Genomic DNA, 14328 nt, shown 5'->3' with positions numbered 1-14328 from the left:
ATCACACAAAACTTAACAAAACCCTCATGAGATCCATTAGTATAATAAAGCAAATCATTACTTTAAGTATTGTTGTAAACCCATTCATATTTTATTTTTTTCATTATACCCACCGTATTCAAATTTCTCTATGTCTTATACCAACGGTACAATCCACAGTTCCATCAAAACACGCAAAACAATGCATAAAAAACAGAATATGTCAAAAACAGGACAGTCTGTAGCAATCTGAACATTGACCATACTCCTGTAACTCCAAAAATTCTGAAAAATTATGACAAGATAAAAAAATTGCATAGCATTACCTTGTAAAAATTTCAGAAACTTTTGACATTCCTGTAAAAAATGTGAATTCATGCACTACAACCAAAGTTTCTGTTTTTGCACTTCACATACCAAACAAGCAATATAAACATCCTAAAGGAAAATCTTGGCACATTATTTTTGTAATACAATGGATTTGTACAAGGGGATAATAATTTTTGTTGAAAATTTTTTGTAGTTCAAGATTTGCAAAGTTTCCATGGGCATGAACAAAGTTCACGGAGCTCGCCCACTTCAAGGTGCTCGTGTTTCTTACTTTCACATTTCTTTTTGAAAAGTTTTTGGTTCCCCTCAATATTTTTTTGTTTATAAACTTTATAAAAGCACACAATAGAATAAAATGACTCTCTACAATGTCCGGATTGTCTCGCTGGCAGTGCTTTCTTTAAAGCCATTAAGCTAGGCATATAGTGCTCAAGTAATGGATCCACCTGGATCCCAAGGTATATCAAAGCCAATTTTAATTAAAATGATTTGTAATTTAGTATTGAGCACAAATCAACATATATCATGCAACAACAAAGTCTAACTATCTTCCTATGCATCGGCAAGTCATAAAAGGACAATTCATGCACACAAAGTAAAGGCTAATACATATCATAAACAGTTTCTTGCAATTTTATCGTATTGGGAACATAGAGAGGTGGAGATGTAGCTCCTCTCTCATAATAATTGCAAGTAGGAGCAGCAAGCACATGCATATTATATTCATCAAAATTATCATGTGTAGTAGTAAAACGCAACCCAGCAATATAATCCTTAATAAGTGCATACTTCTCCAATATAGTGTAGTTGGGAGAATTCAAAAAGATAATAGGATTATCATGTGTGGGTGCAATAGCAACAATTTCATTTTTTAACATAAGGAACTATAGCAAGTTCATCTCCATAAGCATCATTCAAATTGGCATCATGGCTACAATAATCGCAAGCATCAATTTCATCAAAAAGGGATATTTCAAATGAATCCAAGGGATCATAGCAATCATCATAGCATTCATCCTTTGGTAAGCATAAAGGGAAATTAAAAAATGTATGAGTTGAAGAGTTACTTTCATTAGAAGGTGGGCACGGGTAGCTAATCCACTTTTCCGCCTTTTGTTCTTCGCTCTCCTTGTCATCTTTTTCATCTAATGAGCTCATAGTTTCAGCAATTTCTTCTTCCATAGTTTCCTGCAAAATATTAGTCTCTTCTTGGATAGCGGAGACGTTCTCAATAAACTCATTAATATTGGCATTATATTCGTAATTATCATAGCAATATTTAAGTATAGCATGCTTTTTAGGTCTATAAACAACCTCCTCATAATTTTCACACTTTTCAAACAAAGATTCAATTTCATAAGCACCCTTAAAAGCAACAAATTCTTCTATTCGTTCCACATCATAGTAATCATTTATACCATTAGCATAAGAAGCCAAGGTTTCATTATCATTAAGTTCACAAGAAACGGAAAGGTGTTTAGCCTTCATCCTAGAGCAACAAGTGTAATCATATCTCAAGCATAAATTCTAAGCATACTATTGCAACATTTCAATTTGATCCCATAAGAGTTTCCCTTTTTGCGTCAAGCTATAATGCCTAAAGTATTCACGTTGATCCAACGTGTCTCCCATTATCAAGTTGAACACGGTTTTCTTAGGATTATCAAAGTAGTGTTTAATATTTTTCACATAATGAGCATCGAGGGTTTTAGGAGGTCCCATCTCCATGAGTAGCAAGTACACCTAATTTTTTGGTATTTCGTGTTCCATATCCATCATTGGTACAACGAGGTGCTATACACACGGTTTTTAACCCCTTTCCGCGATGGCATTTGGTACCGTCGGTGATAGGGGTTCCTTCCCACATGACCCAGAAATCGTCAGGGATAGGCCCTGCTAGCACACAGGCTAGGGCAAAATGAGCTCGTGTGTGATCGGGCGAGGCATCGAAACCCAATCGTTTCCATTCGTATGTACATCCCACGTGGTGAATCCCATAAAAACATTTTCATTCGTATGTATATCACACACAGTCAATCCAAGGAATAAATTTATGTTCTTATGTACATCCCACACAGTGAATCCAGGGACAACGTTTTCGTTCATATGTACATCCCACACAGTCAATCCAGGGAAAATGTTTCCGTTCGTATGTACATCCCACACAGTCAATCCAGGGAAAACGTTTCCGTTCGTATGTACATCCCACACAGGTTTATGTATAGGCTCGTGTGTGATAGGTGTAACTATCACACACGCTCTGCCTTGTTTAACTGTTTGCTTTTATCAACTACATCACACATGATTTGATGAAGAAAACTGTGTGGCATTGGCCTATCCATCACAAGCACTTTTACTGCTAGAACTGCTTGCAAAGTTCCATGACCCATTTAGCAGGTTATTAATTTACAATTAATAATTCCAGTATTATGGAAATTCACATTTCATATCGAACAACTGTTTGCCAATTTCATATCAGACACATAGATATATTTTAACATCAAAGACAATAGGTACCTGGAAACAGCACATTACAACATGTAGCTAGTTCAACTTCATAAGAACAATATTAGAACAATATATTCATTTCCCTAATCGAGATCATCCAGGCTCGTCATATCCATCTCAGATTTCAGTTCAGTAAGAACCTGTTTTGCACTGGCCAACTGGGAAAGTGCCTCCTCCTTCACCAACACCATCTTAGCAAAGTCTGATTTAAAAAATCTGAGCTCATTCTCCACCTTCCTCTTTTTATCCCGCATCTTTTAATATTCTTCAACGTTGACAACGCTTTCTCTATGCCTACCTCTGTTCTCTTCCTCATACATGCTCTAGAGCTTTGCTAGGCACATCTTCAAAGACTATGGCCATTCTGGATCAACCCACACCAAGTAAGAACACTTCTGTTCATCCTATAAGATTTAAAACTAGATTAGTAACAATTTTAGGGGAAATGGGTTTATAGCAACATAGAAAATCACCAATACTTATTTTCAAAAACTGAAGAAACACGTTAATTATGACATATCTTCTCAAAAAGATCAATGTGCAAATGAATTAATTTCTACTGAGACAACAACCAAATTCTGAAACATCAGAAGCTATAGTTAACTACAACAACGCTACAAGTTCTTACTCATGTACTATAAATAACAAATTGAACATTTTAAGAGGAAGGTAAATATAACTGCAACAGCGTAGCGACAGTATTTGGATGATAGAAAATTTATACTAATAGGTGTGTACATGCACAAATTTAGTAATATAGAACAAATAGCACTAAGGCCGTCCACTATGTATGCCAAAACCGGTGAAAAGAAAACTGTTGCTACATCTCGCACCGGTGCCCTATATTGGCGAGCCGATGCAGCGAAAAAAGATCAGGGACTCGAACTCTGGAGCACCTAGTCGCTTGGATGCCTAGTTCCTTCGTGCCATAAAGATTTAGTATTTTACTGCTTGGCTGCTCCAATGTGTGGACCAAAGTTGGCTGCACAAACTGCTGAAGCGGTGCCAAATAATTTTCTAATGGCACCGCTGATGAGATGGTAACATTTTTAGATACTAGGTACAAATTGGGACACTGTCTTAGGATGCGTTTGGTTGAAGGTGTGGTATGAATGGGTTGGGACCATGACAGTGTCTGAATCACATCTAACAAATGATTTGTAACAACGAAAGAGGGTCTAACCTTCTCTGCACATGCCAGAAACTTCCTCCCACTGTCCACAGACAAACGCAACTGGCTTCACGCATGGAGATTGATGGTGACAACGAGCAGACATATCTTCAGCCACCCCGCTCCATTCATTGCAACTGATGGTCCTAGGGAACTACAAGAGGAAGAAATGACTAAAATCGACCGCCAGTTAAAAATCCTTCATTCCTAGTCATAGCCCGATAGAGAGAACAGAGGCATTACCGGGTGGTGAAGGAGTCATCATCAGAGGAGGAACCATTGGAGAGGTCTTTGAGGGAGACAATGGCAACCCCGGCAGTAGGATGCGAGACAGCGAGAGAGAGGAAGCAAGCGAGGAATAGGCTATAGCTTAGGAAGGAACGAAGGAGGAAACAAGGGAAATGTAACTTGTGGTCAAGGAGAAAAGGGGGTGGGGGTAGATATTTTGGTGGTAGGCCAAAAAATTTGAAATGTGGAGGGAAATTTTGTGCGCGGTGCCACTGGACACCATTCACTTTGAACAATTGTGTGGATCGCAAACGATTCTTCTACTTTACGCACATGGGATGAGTTTGATAATTCAAATTTTGGTGGAAATTTCCCGGGTACTTCACTGCATAATTAAACATCACTTGCCAATTTGGGAACACAAAAGAGCGCACAACACACATACCACACTTATTGAATTGAGCAATTTTACTAATTAAACAGAGCAAGTTGACCTAAACATTGCTCTAACAAAAGACCAACATTAAAAACAAAGCCAAAGTATGAATAATTTTAAAAAATCCGCCGCCGCAATGACCAATGCATCACCGCTGTGAGAGGAGACGTTGATGACTTGTCCTGGCGACATGCCGCCGTTGGTGGACTCTGCGTCCCCCCTACTGAAGTCGACGCGTCCTCGTCCTCTTCCTTGGCGCCACCCTCAAGGTTTTAGTACTCGTAGTAGTGTCTGCGCCAGAGCTCGCGTTGGTACTCCACCGCCTATTCCTCGATGGACAGACTCTTCTCTACCTCGACCTCGGCCATGTGCAACTCCTGCTCTCGGCGCTCCTCGATCTCCGCTGCCTCCTGCATCTCCAGCTGTCGCTCAGTGATCTCATGAGGAATCGGGTGCTCCATGGCCACCGCCGCATTTTCAGACATGGGTTGCATGCTGGGTTCCGAGGTGGCCTCGAATATCTTGGCGTGTGCGTCCTCGATCTTGGCGTGGATGGCCGCAACCCGGGCCAGGGCGACATCGGCGGCACGGACGTTAGCTCGAGCACTCTCGACGTTTGTAGCCGTCGTCGTAGCAGCAGCTGCATCCATCTCGGCTGCTGCAGCTGCCCTGTCAACTGCCGCAGATGCCCTCTCAGCGGATGCGGCCGCGCTCAATGTGGATGCGGCGACACTCGGGGAGGACGCGGCCAGCATATGGGCCTTCATGAGGCGTTTCCACGACGTCATATTTGCAAGAAGGGGGTGCAAGAATAGGGATTAAGATTCCTGGATTCGGGAGTTGCCGACACTTGAGCATACGAGCCGGCGAAGCTTAAGGACAAAGACTTAAATAGACCCAGAAATTTTCATCGCAAACGGTTCCTACAAAAAAAATTGTGTGTCATGTTGTTATTTTTTATTAGCTGTGAAAGACGAATTTGGAGTAAGGTGGTAACGAATGGTGTTTTAAATGTATGAGAAATTTTTTAGTACTAATACAACTATCATGACAAATTTTGGAAAATTTCAGGAGTCATTAGACCTTTTAAGACATTTAAGTGATTTTCTAGCCATTTAATGATCGTAATTCAAATTTGAACTACATGTACATGCAACAGCTAATCATAACGGTTTGAAAAGTCATATTTGGTGTAATTGTGTGCGATTTAATTCCATGTGCAGTAAATTGGAAGGAATTTTCAAACACATTGATCTAACGGCTATGGCACAATTAAGCATGGAGTTCCATGGCATTTAAATTCCAAAAAATTAAAAAAAGATCAGAAACACATGAAACCTTGCTTGATGTAATGTCATGCCACCAAGTTGATGTGGTAAAAAAATTGGCATGTTTGACAAAAGTTTGGACACACAACCCTCACAAACTGAAGCAACTCAATAGAAGGCTCTTGGTTCCGAGAGGGAACGATGCATGTTTGACGATGAACGGGATTTAGCTTCCCCTTATGACCTTCAATTTTTTCACAATTATCATGCACTAATACAACTGTCATGTGAAAATTTGGAAAATTTCAAGGGTCATTTGACCATTTAAAGAAATTTAAGTGATTTTCTAGCCGCTTAATGACCGTAATTCAAATTTGAACTACATGTACATGCAACGGCTAACCGTAACGGTTTGAAAAATCATATTTGTGTACTTGTGTGCGAGTTAATGCCATGTGCAGTAAATTAGAAGGAATTTTCAAGCATATTGGTCTCATGGCATGGATACATGCATGGAGTGGCATGGTATTTTAATTCCAAAAAATTAAAAAATGATCAGAAAAACATGAGATCTTGCTTGATGTAATGTCATGCCACCAAGATGATGTGGTAAAAAATTGGGCATGTTTGAGAAATTTTGGACACACAACCCTCACAAACCGAAGCAACTCACTAGAACACTCGTGGTTTCGAGAGGGAACAATGGATGTTTGATGACGAACGGGAGATAGCTTCCCCTTACGACCTTCAATTTTTTTCACATTTATCGTGCATTATGATACGTCTCCAATGTATCTATAATTTTTGATTGTTCCATGCTATTATATTACCTGTTTTGGATGTTTATGGGCTTTATTTTACACATTTATATCATTTTTGGGACTAACCTACTAACCGGAGGCCCACCCCGTATTACTGTTTTTTTTTGCCTATTTCAGTATTTCGAAGAAAAGGAATATCAAACGGAGTCCAAACGGAATGAAACCTTCGGGAGCGTGATTTTTGGAACGAAGATGATCCGGAGAACTTGGAGTGCAAGTCAAGAAGCAAACGAGGCGGCCAGGAGATAGGAGGGCGCGCCCACCCCTCCTAGGCACGCCCCTATCTCCTGGGCCCCTCGAGCGGCCACCGACGTACTTCTTCCTCCTATATATACCTACGTACCCCGAAAACATCCAGGGAGCCACCGAAGAAATATTTCCGCTACCGTAACCTTCTATATCCGCGAGATCCCATCTTGGAGCCTTCGCCGGCGCTCCGCCGGAGGGGGAATCGACCATGGAGGTCTTCTACATCAACACCATAGCCCTTCTGATGAGTTGTGAGTAGTTTACCACAGACCTTCGGGTCCATAGTTATTAGCTAGATGGCTTCTTCTCTCTTTTTGGATCTCAATACAATGTTCTCCCCCTCTCTTGTCGAGATCTATTCGATGTAAACTCTTTTTGCGGTGTGTTTGTCGAGATCCGATGAATTGTGCGTTTATGATCAAGTTTATCTATGAGAAATAGTTGAATCTTCTCTGAATTCTTTTATGTATGATTGAGTTATGTTTGCAAGTCTCTTCAAATTATCGGTTTGGTTTGGCCTACTAGGTTGATCTTTCTTGCCATGGGAGAAGTGCTTAGCTTTGGGTTCAATCTTGCAGTGTCCTTAGCCAGTGACAGAAAGGGTTGCAAGGCATGTATTGTATTGTTGCCATCGAGGATAAACAGATGGGGTTTATATCATATTGCTTGAGTTTATCCCTCTACATCATGTCATCTTTCTTAATGTGTTACTTTGTTCTTATGAACTTAATACTCTAGATGCATGCTGGATAGCGGTCGATGTTTGGAGTAATAGTGTTAGATGCATGCAGGAGTCGGTCTACTTGTCGGTCTACATGATCATGCCTACATAATCTCATAATTATTCGCTTTTCTATCAATTGCTCGACAATAATTTGTTCACCCACCGTAATACTTATGCTATCTTGAGAGAAGCCTCTAGTGAAACCTATGGTCCCCCGGGTCTATATTTTATCATATAAGCTTTCAATCTACTTTTATTTGCATCTTCACTTTTTGCATCTATATTCTAAAATACCAAACATATATTTATCTTATCATATTATCTCTATCAGATCTCACTTTCGCAAGTGGCCGTGAAGGGATTGAGAACCCCTTTATCGCGTTGGTTGCAAGTTCTTTGTTTGTTTGTGTAGGTGCGTGGGACTTGTGAGGAGCCTCCTACTGGATTGATACCTTGGTTCTCAAAAACTGAGGGAAATACTTACACTACTGTGCTGCATCACCCTTTCCTCTTCAAGGAAAACCAACGCGAGCTCAAGACGTAGCACACTAATACAAATGTCATGTGAAAATTTGGAAAATTTCAAGGGTCATTTGACCATTTAAAGAAATTTAAGTGATTTTCTAGCCATTTAGTGACCGTAATTCAAATTTTGAACTACATGTACATGCAACGGCTAACCATAACGGTTTGAAAAATCATATTTGTGTACTTGTGTGCGAGTTAATTCCATGTGCAGTAAATTAGAAGGAATTTTCAAACATATTGGTCTCACGGCATGGACACATGCATGAAGTGTCATGGCACTTTAGTTCCAAAAAATAAAAAAATGATCAGAAAATTTTGAAACCTTGCTTGATGTAATGTCATGGCACCAAGATGATTTGGTAAAAAAATTGGCCTGTTTGACGAAAATTTGGACACACGCCCCTTACAAACCGGAGCAACTTACTAGAAGGCTCATGGTTCCGAGAGGGAACAATGCATGTTTGATGATGAACGGGAGATAGTTTCCTGTTATGGCCTTCAAATTTTTCTATGTTTAACGTGCACTAATACAACCGTCATGTGAAAATTTGGAAAATTTCAGAAGTCATTTGACCTTTTGAAGACATTTAAGTGATTTTCTAGCCATTTAATAAACATAATTTAAATTTGAACTACATCCACATGCAACGGCTAGCCATAACGGTTTGAAAAATCATATTGGTGTACTTCTATGCGAGTTAGTTCTATGTGCAATAAATTAGAAGGAATTTTCAAACATATTGGCCTCACGGCATGGACACATGCATGGAGTGCCATGGCATTTTAATTCCAAAAAATTAAAAAATGATGAGAAAAACATGAAACCTTGCTTGATGTAATGTCATGCCACCAAAAGATGATGTGGTAAAAATTGGCTTGTTTGACGAAAGTTTGGACACACACCCCTCACAAACTGGAGCAACTCAGTAGAAGGCTCGTGGTTCTGAGAAAGAATAATGCGTGTTTGATGACGAACAGGAGATACCTTCCTCTTACGGCCTTGAAAAAATTTCTACGTTTAACCTGCACTAATACAACTGACATGTGAAAATTTGGAAAATTTCAGGGGTCATTTGACCATTTAAAGACATTGAAGTGATTTTCTAGCCATTTAATAAACGTAATTCAAATTTGAACTACATCTAAATGCAAGGGCTAACAATAACGATTTGAATAATCATATTGGTGTACTTGCATGTGAGTTAATTCCATGTGTAGTAAATTAGAAGAATTATCAAACATATTTGTCTCACGGCATGGAGACATGCATGGAGTGCCCTGGCATTTTAATTCCAAAAAATTAAAAATGATCAGAAAGACATGAAACCTTGCTTGATGTAATGTTATGCCACCAAGATGACGTGGTAACAAAATTGCCTTGTTTGACGAATGTTTGGGCACACACCCCTCACAAATCAGAGCAACTCACTAGAAGGATCATGGTTCTGAGAGGGAACAATGCATGTTAGATGACGAACGGGAGATAGCTTCCTTTTACGGCCTTCAATTTTTTTCTACGCTTAGCATGCTCTAATACAACTGTCATGTGAAAATTTGGAAAATTTCACGGGTAATTTGACATTTTAAAGTCATTTAAGTGATTTTCTAGCCATTTAAAGACCATAATTTTTATTTGAACTACATCTACAAGCGATGGCTAACCATAACGGTTTGAAATATCACATTTGTGTACTTGTGTGCGAGTTAATTGCGCGTGCAGTAAATTAGAAGGAATTTTCAAACATATTGGTCTCAAGGCATGGACACATGCATGGAGTGCCATGGCATTTTAATTCTAAAAAATTAAAAAATGATCAGAAAAACAAGAAACATTTCTTGATGTAATGTAATGCCACCAAGATGATGTGGTAAAAAAATTGGCCTGTTTGACAAAATTTTGGACACACACCCCTCACAAACCGGAGCAGCTCACTAAAAGGCTCGTGATTCTGAGAGGGATCAATGCATGTTTGATGGCGAATGGGAGATAGCTTCGTCTTACAGCCTTCAAATTTATTTCTATGTTTAACGTGCACTAACACTACTAGGGAAAACCTTATACACAGAACTTTGTAGCGTGGGTCAAAAACGCACGCTGGTGCTAACTAGCAGTAGTGCGCCTCTTCCCAAACATGTTACTACTAAAATTCCCACGGATTATCCCACAGGCTACACATAGTAGTAGCGATCTACAAAGAACAGCGCTACCACTAATTTCTTTGTAGCAGCGCGGTTTCCTCTAAACTCGCTACTGCTAAAGGATCTAAAATTAAATGGAAAGCAGATAGAAAGGTAATTGAAAATAAAATAAATAGAATAAGGTGAAAGGATAAAAATAAAATGTGAAGAAAAATAAATGAAAAGGGAAAAAAAGAGAAAGGAGTAGCAGCAGCGTGTATCACAGAACGCGTTGTAGCTAATGTAGCAGCAGCGCGCTTTCCCTAACGCGCTACTGCTACTTCTGACTTAACAGCGGGTTCGTCCTTCCCCACGGCCACTTCCCCAAATCCAACTCCTCGGCCGCCGCACGCTCGTCGGCCGCCGCACGCTCCCCGCACACCCTCTACGCTGCTCCTGACCCCGGATTCAACGCCGCCCCCGCCCCCGACCTTAACACCACCCCGGACGCCGTCCTCCGCCGCGCGCCTGAGCCCCGACCCCGACCTCGAAGCCGCCTGCCCCTCCCTCGTCGCAGTCACCCGAGGTGAGCATGCCTGCTCCTCCCTCTCCCCTACCGCTGCCTAGGGTTTCTTCATATTTTAGTTGCATCAAATTAGTTAGGGTTCACGTAAGGGTGGAAATGAATCGGATACGGATGCGGATCAAATTAGTTAGGGTTCATGTAAGGGTGGAAATGAATCAAATTTCTAAGATGAATCATAAAATGAGTAAAAAAAATTATTTATAGTTCCTAGGTACTAATTAGTTAGTACGAACTAGGTACTAATTAGGTACTAGTTTATTTTTATTGATAGTAATTTTATTTTTAGTAAGAAGTAGTTGAATTAATAGAACTAGTTAGTAAGTACTTGTTGTATATCTTGTGTTGCTCAAATAGGATTGTGCTTGCCCAAGTGGCCGGTCATGTTTGCAGGTTACACCTCTGAGTGGCCTATGTTTTGCCGGAGTGTTGATTCATTTCTGTTCCGGCAAATTTCAGGTGCTCGATATGTCCTATTTTAGCAAAGGTCATGCTGGATTTTTCCGTGAATTTTGGCATGACTTGTGCCAGAATATGTAGGAAATATCGAGTGCCCCGGATTTGTGTGTTGAGTATCCTGGTAGTTGTCTTCGATCGATTTTCAGTTAATGTTTCAACTATGAACATAGGAAATGTCTAACGACGAAAAGGATTTCGGTATTTGCAAATATTAGGAAGATGAGCGCGACCTTTGCGACGGAATCTTCCTAGATGATGATAGGCGCTTCAGCATCAAGCTGGACGAGAACTTCGAAGTGGATACAGTAAGTCACAACGACAAGTCTTTTTTCGTAATTAATCACGACATCTGCTTCATTCGCTTCAACTTATAATTTTTTTACTATTCTACTAGCGTATCCCCTGCCATGCAAGAGTTTTTGTATTGGATAAGATAGGTTTCAGTCGTACTATGGAGGTAAAGAAAGTTTACTTGAAGACCGAGCATGGTTATATTTTCCATGCAAAATTATACAATTCAGACGACTACACCTATTTTGGATGCAAAACATGGCGAGCACTATGCAAGACTTATGCATTTGAGCCTTATATGGTTATCACCTTTGATATTCGTCCGGAAGATGATATTGAAGGTAATATCGACATCTGGGTCGATGTGCAGACGCCTCCAGTTATACCATTATGTAATTTTCTCAACCATATTTATGTCTTTTATATTGTTTATTCAAAAATAGTTGAGAACTAATTTCTATTGTCAGCTTATTCCGGTTCAAGCAAACATGTCCAACGCTCGGTAGACATGACCTACTACTTTGTCGGGGCTGAACTCAACTACGAGGAGCTCAGTCATTATGTCTCATGGCTTGCGGATCTTGATATTGTCCAGAAAAATTTTCTTCCTGGATTTAGAAATGTTAGTACTGAAAACGTGCGACCAATAGTGTTCGTAATGAACTACGATCACATCTACTTAGGAAGGATGGTAAGATTTTTACTATTTGTCCTTAGTGCATCTTTTCCACACATTATTTTTGAAACTAAACTTCATTGCTAAGTATGTTACCATATGATGTTCTTCAACAGGGACTCCTGATGAATGTTGTGCCTTATGGGATCGAGACTAAAGGTACCATGAGTATTATTAGCTTACGACCAAGATATCCTACAGATTACTTTACTGCATTCAGGATTAGCGACAGATTCTTAATAGTGAAAGACTGGACCAAATGTGTGATGGAGGAGCGCAGAGAAGTACTAGGGGGCAGCAAACAGAAACGCATCCCACGATTAGGGGACAGGTTCATCTGCATGCTCCAACTTGATGAAGGAGGAGAGCTACACATGTTTTATGTTATTTTACCTAAGAGATAGCACCAGGAGTGATTAGCTAGCTAGAAATGAGTTTAAAGATGATGATGTGCTACACTATTACTATGATGATAAAATAGCTAGTGTTGGTGGTAATGACTATGATTATTATTATTAGCTAGTGTTAGTGGTGATTAAATAAATACTGCTGGTGGTAATGACTATGATGATGACTAAATAGCTTGTGCTGGCGGATTAGATTCAAGTGGAGGCAACATGTGGTGCACATCAAAAGTACTACTAGTCCAAACTAGATCAAGTTTGGATTAGTAGTATACTTTTGACATGCACCACATATTGCCTCCACTTGAACCTAATCCACCTTCATTTGACACACTGTTATGGACATAATGATACAAACTTCATAATTGGTATTGTACCAAAATTTGTATAACGGCGGATAAATACACTAAAAATAAAAAAATAAAAAAGAATACGAGTAGCGATTGTTAGTTAACACGCTGCAACTAGCCAGATTAGCAGTAGCGCGGGAGAGAAGAAGCACTGCCGCTATGTGTCTTAATAGTAGCGCATGTCACACGCGCTACTGCTAAGTAATAGCTGTAGCGCCTTATTAGTAGCGCGGCAGCACACGCTACTAGTGGGCTTCAAACCTGCGCTACTACTAGGGTTTTCCCTAGTAGTGTAATACAACTGTCATGTGAAAATTTGGAAAATTTCAGGGGTCATTTGACCTTTTAAAGACATTTATGTGATTTTCCAACCATTTAATGACCGTAATTCAAATTTGAACTACATGTATTTGCAACGCCTAACCATAATGATTTGAAAAATCATATTTGTGTACTTGTGTGCGAGTTAATACCATGTGCAGTAAATTAGAAGGAATTTTCAAACATATTGGTCTCAAGACATGGACACATGCATGGAGTGCCATGGCATTTTAGTTCCAAAAAATTAAAAAATGATCAGAAAAACATGAAACCGTGCTTAATGTAATGTCATGCCACCAACATGACGTGGTAAAAAAATTGGCCTGTTTGATGAAAATTTGGACACACACCCCTTACAAACCAGAGCAACTTACTAGAAAACTCGTGGTTCCGAGAGAGAACAATGCATGTCTGAAAATGAACGGGAGATAGCTTCCTCTTATGACCTTCAAATTTTTCTTGGTTTAACATGCACTAATACAACTGTCATGTGAAAATTTGTAAAATTCCAGGGGTCATTTGACCTTTTAAAGACATTTAAGTGAATTTCTAGCCATTTAATGACCGTAATTCAAATTTGAACTAGATCTACATGCAACGGCTAACCATAACGGTTTGAAAAATCATATTTGTGTCCGTGTGTGCGAGTTAATTCCATGTGCAGTAAATTATTGGTCTCATGGCATGGACATAAGCATGGAGTGCCATGGCATTTTAATTCAAAAAAATTAAAAAATGATCATAAAAACACGAAACCTTGCTTGATGTAATGTCTTTCCACCAAGATGATGTGGTAAAAAAATTGGCCTGTTTGACGAAAGTTTGGACACACACCCCTCACAAACCGGAGCAACTCACTAGAGGGCTCGTGGTTCCGAGAGGGA

This window comes from Triticum dicoccoides, chromosome 7B, assembly GCF_002162155.2.
Source record: "Triticum dicoccoides isolate Atlit2015 ecotype Zavitan chromosome 7B, WEW_v2.0, whole genome shotgun sequence".
NCBI lineage: Eukaryota > Viridiplantae > Streptophyta > Magnoliopsida > Poales > Poaceae > Triticum > Triticum dicoccoides.
Note: the sequence above shows the minus strand (reverse complement) of the source record.